This window comes from Rhinoderma darwinii, chromosome 2 (genome assembly GCF_050947455.1).
Source record: "Rhinoderma darwinii isolate aRhiDar2 chromosome 2, aRhiDar2.hap1, whole genome shotgun sequence".
In the NCBI taxonomy this organism is placed as follows: domain Eukaryota; kingdom Metazoa; phylum Chordata; class Amphibia; order Anura; family Rhinodermatidae; genus Rhinoderma; species Rhinoderma darwinii.
In genome coordinates, this window is record NC_134688.1 from 91,281,416 (window position 1) to 91,291,642 (window position 10,227).

Here is a 10,227-nt window from a genome sequence, read left to right on the forward strand (position 1 = left end):
CTACAGCGTGCCCAAACAGCAGTTTACGTCCACATATACGGCATCACCATACCCGGGAGAACCCGGTTAATATTTGATGAGGTATTTGTCTTCAGTGGCACAAACTGGGCATAACATATAGTGCACTAAAATGGCATACCAGTGGAAAATTTTAATTTTCACTCTGCACTATCCGCTGCGCATTAACCCCTTCGCGCACCACCACTTAATATGTCATGGTGTGGGGGGTGATGTATAGAGCAGGCTCACGCACTAATCCCGCCCCATAAGCTGCGGGTGGCAGCTGTGTATTAGAGCTGACACCCAGGACTAACGGACAGGAACAGCGATCGCGCTGTTAGGGTATGTGCACACTACCTATTTTCAGACGTAATTCAGGCGTTTTATGCCTCGAATTACGCCTGAAAAGACGGCTCCATTTCGCCAGCAAACATCTGCCCATTGCTTGCAATGGGTTTTACGATGTTCTGTTCAGACGAGTTGTAATTTTACACGTCGCTGTCAAAAGACGGTGCGTAAAAATACGCCCGCGTCAAAGAAGTGCAGGACACTACTTGGGACTTTTTTGGAGCCGTTTTTAATTGACTCCAATGAAAACCAGCTTTAATTACGTCCGTAAAAGACGCCGCGAAAAACGCGAGTACGTGCAAAAACGTCTGAATTTCAGGAGCTGTTTTCGCCTGAAAACAGCTCCGTAATTTCAGACGTATTTTGCGTTTGCGTGTGAACAAACCCTTACAAGAGCCTGTAAAAATGACAATATACTGCAATACATTACTATCTACTGACTGCTGGTTCAAGTCCCCTAGGGGGACTAATAAAATGTGTAAAAGTAAATAGTTATTATTGGTGAAAAAAATTAAAAAGATATTTAAAGTCCAAAAAAAAAACCTTTTCACATTTTTTCTCTAAGGCTGGGTTCACACGACCTATTTTCAGACGTAAACGAGGCGTATTATGCCTCGTTTTACGTCTGAAAATAGGGCTAAAATACGTCGGCAAACATCTGCCCATTCATTTGAATGGGTTTGCCGACGTACTGTGCAGACAACTTGTCATTTACGCATCGTCGTTTGACAGTTGTCAAACGACGACGCGTAAAATACTGCCTCGTCAAAAGAAGTGCAGGACACTTCTTTCAGACGTAATTTGAGCCGTTCTTCATTGAACTCAATGAAGAGCAGCTCAAAATTTACGGCTGTCAGAGAAGCCTCGCAAATGCGAGGAGGAGGAATTACGGCTGAAACGAGGCAGCTGTCATCTCCTGAAAACAGTCTGTCATTTCAGCCGTTAAAGCCTCTCATCGTGTGCACATACCCTTAAGTAAAAAAATACACAAAATTGGTATCGCTGCGTCTGTAAAAGTTCAAACTATTACAATATACCATTATTTAACTCGCATGGTAAACGCTGTGAAAAAGAAAGAATTAAAAAACGGCCAAATCCCTGTTTTTTGGTCAGCTTGGCTCTACTAAAAAATGTAATAAAAAGTGCTCAAAAAGTTCTATGTACCAAAAAATGTTACCAATAAAAACTACAGCTCATCCCGCAAAAAAATAAGTCCTCATACCGCTCTATTGATGGAAAAATAAAACAGTTATGGCTCTTGGAAAGCGGGGAGGGAAAAACGAAAGAGAAAAAGCAAAAATTGGGTCCGTCAGGAAAGGGTTAATTACTTTCTAATGAAAAACATTTATGACCACATATGGGGTATAGCCGTACTCGGGAGAAATTGCTTTACAAATGTTGTGCAGCTTTTTCCTCCTTTATCCTTTGTGATATTGAAAAAATTCAAAATTTTAGTGGAAATAATGTTGATATTCATTTTCACGGCCTAACTCTAAGGCCTCATTCACACGGCAGGGTTTCCCGGCCGGGTGCCGGCCGTTCATAAATCGGCCGGCACCCGGCTGCATTAGGAATAATAGACCCCTAATGGGGCTATTCACACGGCCGATTTTTTGACGGCCGGGAAAACCGCCCGTCAAAAAATAGGACATGCTCTATTTTCGCCCGGGTACCCGGCCGCCCGGCTCCCATAGAAGTCTATGGGGCCGGGTAATACCCGGCCATCACCGGGATGTGTCCCGAGTGACGGCCGGGTTTTCCGGCTCTTGCGCTCTATCTCCTCCTCCTCACAGCGCAGAGTGCATGTGAGGAGGAGGAGTTGATGCCATTCTGACGAATGGCATCGCTGTACACGGTGTGGCAGGGCCGGGGTGTACAGCAGGTGGAAGGGAGCGCTGCGCTGGCTCCCTTCCCCTGCTTGTTAAAAGCGCCCTGGCCCGGCGACACCTTTGATGGCGCCGCTAGCAGCTGCAGCAGCTGCTACTGCTGCTACTACTGTAGCAACGCCACTATAGCAGAGCAGGGAGGTATCTCCCCGCTCTGCTATGTGCTAGCCGCACTTTAGCTCCTTGAAGGAGCGGAATCCCCGTGTGTTCGGGGATTCCGCTCCTGGACAGAGCGCTTGATGTCTCTGTCCATATCTGGGCAGTGACATCAGGGGAAACTCCTGAAGCGGAATCCCCGAACACATGGGGATTCCCCTTCAGGAGTTGCCGATGATGTCACTGTCCGGATCTGCCCGGCCCGGCACGGATGCATAACTTTATGCAAACCGGCCGGGCAGAATGGCCGATTTTACCGGCCGGCACTCGGGCTCGGACGCGACCCGGTCGTGTGAATCCCGCCTAAGGCCTCATTCACACGGCAGGGTTTCCCGGCCGGGTGCCGGCCGTTCATAAATCGGCCGGCACCCGGCTGCATTAGGAATAATAGACCCCTAATGGGGCTATTCACACGGCCGATTTTTTGACGGCCGGGAAAACCGCCCGTCAAAAAATAGGACATGCTCTATTTTCGCCCGGGTACCCGGCCGCCCGGCTCCCATAGAAGTCTATGGGGCCGGGTAATACCCGGCCATCACCGGGATGTGTCCCGAGTGACGGCCGGGTTTTCCGGCTCTTGCGCTCTATCTCCTCCTCCTCACAGCGCAGAGTGCATGTGAGGAGGAGGAGTTGATGCCATTCTGACGAATGGCATCGCTGTACACGGTGTGGCAGGGCCGGGGTGTACAGCAGGTGGAAGGGAGCGCTGCGCTGGCTCCCTTCCCCTGCTTGTTAAAAGCGCCCTGGCCCGGCGACACCTTTGATGGCGCCGCTAGCAGCTGCAGCAGCTGCTACTGCTGCTACTACTGTAGCGACGCCACTATAGCAGAGCAGGGAGGTATCTCCCCGCTCTGCTATGTGCTAGCCGCACTTTAGCTCCTTGAAGGAGCGGAATCCCCATGTGTTCGGGGATTCCGCTCCTGGACAGAGCGCTTGATGTCTCTGTCCATATCTGGGCAGTGACATCAGGGGAAACTCCTGAAGCGGAATCCCCGAACACATGGGGATTCCCCTTCAGGAGTTGCCGATGATGTCACTGTCCGGATCTGCCCGGCCCGGCACGGATGCATAACTTTATGCAAACCGGCCGGGCAGAATGGCCGATTTTACCGGCCGGCACTCGGGCTCGGACGCGACCCGGTCGTGTGAATCCCTCCTAATAAATGCTGCAAAAGACCTGTGGGGTCTAAATGCCCACTATACCCCTAAATAGATTTCTTAAGGGGTGTAGTTTCCCAAATGGGGTAACTTTCGTGTGGTTTCCACTGTTTTGGCCTCTCAGGGGCTTTGCAAATTCGACAAGGCACTCGAGAACCATTTCATCTAAATTTGAGCTCCAAAAGCCAAATAGCGCTCCTTCCCTTCTAAGCCCTGCTGTGGGTCCAAACAACAGTTTATTACCACATATGGCGTATTTACATAATCGGGAGAAATTGCTTTACAAATGTTGGGGTGTTTTTTCTCCTTTATTCCTTGTAAAAATGTCTACGTTTTTTCAGAAAAAAAAGTAGATTTTCATTTTCAGAGACTAATTCAAAGAAATTTATCAAAAAAACTGGGTTCAAAATGCTAACTATACCCCTACATAAATTTTTTGAGGGGTGTAGTTTCCAAAACAGAGTCACTTTTGGGGGATTTCCACTGTTTTGACACCACAAGACCTCTTCAAACCTGACATGGTGCCTAAAATATAGTCTAAAAAAAAAAGGAGGCCCCAAAATCCACTAGGTGCTCCTTTGCTTCTGAGGCCGGGGTTTCAGTTCATTCGCACACTAGGGCCAAATGTGGGATGTTTATAAAAACTGCAGAATCTGGCCAATAAATATTGAGTTGCATTTCTTGTGTAAAACCTTCTGTGTTACAATTTTTTTTTATTACAAATGAATTTTGGCAAAAAAACTACTTTGCTTTAATTCCTGTGAAACGCCTAAAGGGTTAAAACACTTTCTAAATGCTGTTTTAAATACTTTGAGGGGTGCAGTTTTCAAAATGGGGTGATTTATGGGGACTTTGTAATATATAAGGCCCTTAAAGCCACTTCAGAACTGAACTGGACCCTGAAAAAATAGCCTTTTGAAATTTTCCTGAAAATATGAGAAATCGCTGCTAAAGTTCTAAGCCTTGTAACATCCTAGAAAAATAAAAGAATATTCAAAAAATTATGCAAACATAAAGTAGACATATGGGAAATGTTAACTAGTAACTATTTTGTGTGGTATTACTGTCTTCCTTACAAGCAGATACATTTAAATTTAGAAAAATGCAAATTTTTGCAAATTTTCTCCAAATCTTGGTGGTTTTTTTACAAATAAATATTGAATTTATGGACCAAATTTTTACACCAACATAAAGTACAATATGTCACAAACAGTCTCAGAATCACTTGGATAGGTAAAAGTATTCCAGAGTTATTACCACATAAAGGGACACATGTCAGATTTGAAAAATCGGCTTCGTCCTGAAAGCCAAAACAGGCTCAGTCCTGAAGGGATTTATTAGGCCCCCAGGCTGCCATGACAACCACTGGCACCTCGCGATCGCGTCGTTGAGAGCTGATGGCATGTCGGAGGGGGCCTCCCCCCTGATTCTAACGATTTAAATGCCATGGTCACGATCAGGGGTTAAACGAGCGGAATCAAAGTGATCTTTGATTACACCCATTGCAGTGAGGTGTCGGCTGTATTGCACAGCTGTCATCCGCTAAGTATGGAGCGAGCTCAGCCCATAAGCCCGCTCCATACTTCCTCTTAACGGCTTCCGTGTACATGTACATGGTATGTTGTTAAGGGGTTAATGTTATTACTGGAATTGCTCAATACTTTGAAATTACTCAAAAACCTAGCCACCCTTGCAGTATACCGGTGCTGTTTATGGCGGCCTGTATTCGGCTACTGACAAAATGTGCTGATGAGCATAGCCACTATGAGAACTCCATTCACTGAATACCAGCTGCCTGCAGGAAGTGGTAGAGAATGGGTTAGTGATGAAGATGTTACAGTTTCCCTTGTCATAAAAAAGAACTAGAAAGAAATAGCTGTATGTCTTTATAAATAAAATGTAAAGTACATTGACTAAATGTAAACATGGGACACACCCAGAATATCTCTCATCTCATTGGATGTTCTACTATGACATTATTAACACTTACGACATCATGAAGCTATATAAACATGGAACGCACCCACAACATCTCTGACTCCGTATTGGATATTGTCCCAGGAGTGCATGTTTTTACAAATATTTTGATGGGTTTTGGTGAATATGGTACCTGAAAAAGAGAGGTAGAGGAAGCAGTGACGATGGCAGAATATCTGGCCATATCAAAGAGATGCCCCCTGCAGGGAGCAAGGGGATGACAAGCCTGGCAAGAAGAGGAAAGGTGAGAGTGTAGATAATGATCGAGAAAGACCTAAAAAGAGAAGCAATGAAAGGAGCGAAGAAATTCAGTACAGCTCCAGAAAGTGTTAACAAGAGAGAGATGCTTAGGATGAGATCAAAAGGAAGCTTCAAAGATCCAGACACACTAGAGTCCTGTATAGCCAAGGGAATAGGAAAATAGAAAAAGAGAAGGAGAGCAAAAAGAAAATAAAGTGGGATTAGAACGGAGCAGCCTAGTCAATCAGTGTCATTGCACCCTTTGGAGTTTCCACCAGGAACTTGGTCGATGGGCTTTTGGAACAGTTGTCTCGGCATCTCTTGAAAATAAACCGTGGCTATGAAAGCCATTGTGAAAATAAAGATGCAGAGTGTACTGAGAGAGACGAGAGTACTGCAGTGGACCTCTGGAAAACCATACCTTTGCCATTCTAATGCTGGATTCCATCAGAAGCACATGCTTCCTTGTCACTTTTGGCAACCTGGAGGGAATGCTGGATGTTACGGCAATAATTCTCTGCACTGCGGAAATTATCTGTGGCATTCAGCACCCACACAAGTTGGGGGTAATCCACACTGATTTAAGAACAGATAATGCCCTCATTGACTGCCAGGGCCACATAAGAACATGTGACTTCAGGTTGGCTGCAGAGAACGTCTTTGGCGACAAAACTATCTTTGGATTTGGTGGAACACTTTACTATATGACATCAGAAATACTAAACAGCGACCCCTATGGCTCGTCCGTGGACTGGTGAGCGTTAGGAGTGATCTGTTTTCGCCTTTTAACTAAAGCATATCTATTCTTCGGGGGCGAAATTTACCATGAATTTATACAGTTAGTCCTTTGGGATGTGCCCACCTACCCTGAAGAACTTACCAAAGAGGCAAAAAACATCCTGCCTACGTTTCTATGCAAGGATCGGCACGGGCGTCTGGGATGGTCTAGAAATGTTCTGCAGCATCCCTTTTATGGCGGAATTGCTTTAGCAGAAGATTGAAAATAAGACCATGGATCCGCCTTTTTAGCCAAGGTTGGAACAAACCAACTACTCCGTCTTAAGCCAGCCCTTAGCCTTGCCTTTCCTGCACGCCCCAGAAGGTTATCAAACCAAACTTTATTTGTTCACACTGAGTGGCCCTAGCTGGTCAGTACTAACATCAGTCTGCTCTCTCTTCCTGACCATCGTACCATCTTTATCTCCTGTCACCAGCATTGTCCCCTCTTCCCGGTATTATCATTACATTCATGATCTGAAACTGCACCACAACCAGCACCATGATCAACCATAAAGATTGATTGTTGTCAGTTCTACCTTGACATTTCAATGTACACGTTGTCATTGTAATCACCCTAATCAATTCATCATCATCTTCACCACCATCATCATCTTCACTACTACCACCAACATCAACATTACGATAAAGGTACTGTGCTGCATAGTTTGTAGTACTCTTTTGCTTTACCCAATTACATTTTTGTGTGCTGCTATTTCTCCTATTCGAGCAGTTGGCAATAGCAACCAATCAGATTCCATTTTAAAAATGAAGGCATTGTTTCTTATTGGTTGCCATGGGAAACTGTCATATACATCAGGCCCAGAATGTTCTTCCAGTGTTGGATCCATGATTACTTGGTTGCTACGACGTAACTCTATAGTGTGTGTTTTCTTTTTTAGGACAACCACTTCTGTCTGTGGCAACTCCCGTTGCAGGGGAGCGGATACCCCTGGTAGTGTCATGTTAAAGTGGTTGTTTTATTAAGAACAAACACAGAGTAAACACTGCTGATTTTCCGCAATGGATTTCATTGCGGAAAATCTGCAGCGTTTACGCAGCAATCCTTGGCCAAGTATTTGTTGAGATTCCTATTGCATAAGTTGTTTTTGTTCTGCGGAATGCAGTGCGTGTTTTCCGCAGCGGTTTTTGATGCGGAAATGAGTGTTGGTTCAAAAAAGTGAAATTCCAATGAAATTAATTAAACTCTTCCCCTTTTAATTAACCCCAAAAATAGATGATTGGGCACTTATTATTAGCAGCCATTTTCAATTATCTTGCAAAAGAAAGATTTACTTTATTTTGTTCTGCTCTGGTATTTTAGGAATGGAAGAAAGTTCTATTTGTCCTCTACGCCTAAGGAGACCATATCTGAAATTGTTCCTCCTACTGGTTTTGCGGGTATTGAGACATTGCCGTGTCCGCCAATACATTTTATATAAATTTATATTGCGTTATTTTGGTTTTCAGTAATCTGTAACTTGTGAATATATATAAATTGTTGAATGTTATGTTTATTTGTACACAGGAGCAAGCTAGAAGACGAAGATTGTGGGTTCACGCCCTTCATCAAGAAAATACAGAGAAGGGACATTTCTCAAATCTGTCTGTGACCTCGAGGAGGTAATTGTTATGTTTGGGTGTCATTAATGATTTTAAAAATTTTATAGTTCTTTAACGTGGATTTCCATTTTTTTTTGGTATCTGAAGTTCCTAAATTTCTGCCGCCTTCCAAATAAAGATTTTGATCGTCTATTAGAAATGTTGCGGTCGGATTTGACCAATTCTGATACAAGAATGAGGAAGGCGATATCTCCTGAAGGAAGGATGCTCATCACTTTGCAGTGAGTAAATCAAATGTTTGGATTGTTTTGTTGCAAATGTGGTGTTTTTGTTTGTTGACTAATGATAAACTTACACTATATAATTTTATATTTTCATATTTTTTTTTAAAACATTAATGTAGAAGCCTTTACATATTATAACAATGTAAACTTGTCTTAACAATACAATTCCTTTGTTTGTTTTATATGCTTTTAAAAATGTTGGACTGAGTGTTATTATATATATATATATATCGTTAATATATTGGAACTTTATTTTATCTTTTTAGAGTTTTGGCCAATGAAGAAGGCTATGCATCACTGCACCTCCAAAATGGTGGTTTAAAACAACCATTTGTAAAATTGTGAGGTGCACATGCAACGTAATCTGGCAGAAGTTGCAGCACATAGTCATGCCTTGCCCAACCGAGGAGACAGCTACAGGTTGCAGCAGACTTTCATTCTGTAGCCAACTTCCCCAACTGTCTAGGCGCCGTCAATGGTAGAAAAGTTAGGTTGCAGCAGCCACTGCACTAATTGTCATGCTTCTATAATTATTAGAAGTATTTTTCTGTGGTCCTGATGGCAGTGGCTGATGTACATTACAAATTTATTGCCATTGATGTTGGTGCCTATGGCAGTACTTGGGACTCTCAGGTGCTGCAAACATATCAGGTTGGAATGCAAATTCTCCAAGATTGTGTTACACTTCCAGCCGCCAGACCTCTTCCGGGTCCACACATCAAGTCCCCTTTGTGATGGAATCAGTTGAGGTGTTCCCACTGAAGCCCAACCTGCGACGCCCATATCCACGAAGGGGACTGAATGCTCATAAGCGGATTTTTAATTTTTGCCTCTGCCAGGCACGAAGAGTCATGGAGTGTACCTTTGGAATAATGGTTAGTCAGTGGAGGGTCTTAAACACGACAATCTAGTTGGAGCCATCCACAGTTAATTCTGTGATCAAGGCTTGCTGAACTCGTATTTTCCATAATTATGGTCGGGATTACAATCCCAATGTAGATGTGGAGACCCTGCAGCCTGCCTTTGATACAGCCATCAACTCGGGTCTTGGGCCTCCAACTTCTTCCGGTGTCCATTTGCGAGATACCTTTGCTGACAGTTTCATGACTTCCGTAGGAGCTGTGCCCAGGCAATATTCCTGTGTTGGTGTTGCGCAGCCCGTACAGCTGGGATCGTCTTCCTAGATGCAATGTTTTTTCATGGTTCTCTTCTTTTTTTGTATTCAATAGGGTTTATAAGTCCTTTTAAATTTCTTTGTTAGTGTTTTGGTGGGAATTCATGATTTGGAAAAATTTATTAATTTAATATGTTTTTACCAATTTTGCTGTAAAATATTAAATAAGTAAAAATAATGTGTAAGGAAAAAAATTGTGTTTTTTCTTTTAAATAAAAATTTCTATAGTTTGCAAATTATTTTTATTTTGGTTTTCCCTTAGCCTTAATAAGTAAGTGTTACTGTAATGTAATGTACATATGTCATAGTAACGTTTCATAATGTTTTTATTTTTGTGGTTCCGGGTGTTAAAACCCCCAACAACGATAGTTGAAAAGAAGCCAAACAATCGCTTAGCAATGTGCTGTGCCCCTTGCCATCATTTTTGGCGGTTTTGCCTATTCTCAGAGAGGCGGGGTTCATATAACTCTATGACCGCGTTTTCACGTTACTCCATCTATCAGAGAGTACTCAGTGATTGCGTTGCAGCTGAAGGGTCACAGTGCTGTAATCAGCGCTTGTGCCCCTAAGTTGCTGAAAAAGATTGCCCTTCACAGCTCCCGGACACCCTCCTAAACAAAATTCTGAGATGTGACTAGGACATGTTATTTTCATTACAAAATGA

General features: G+C 43.4%; 1 long non-coding RNA gene across 1 annotated transcript; it reads left to right on the top strand.

Moving 5' to 3' along the window:
* Positions 1-8,076: 8,076 nt before the first annotated feature.
* LOC142740710 (uncharacterized) lies at positions 8,077-9,654 on the top strand. Its single transcript, XR_012880859.1, has 3 exons — positions 8,077-8,165; positions 8,253-8,386; positions 8,656-9,654. It is a non-coding gene; the product is annotated as an uncharacterized LOC142740710 (long non-coding RNA).
* The last annotated feature ends 573 nt before the right edge of the window (positions 9,655-10,227 follow it).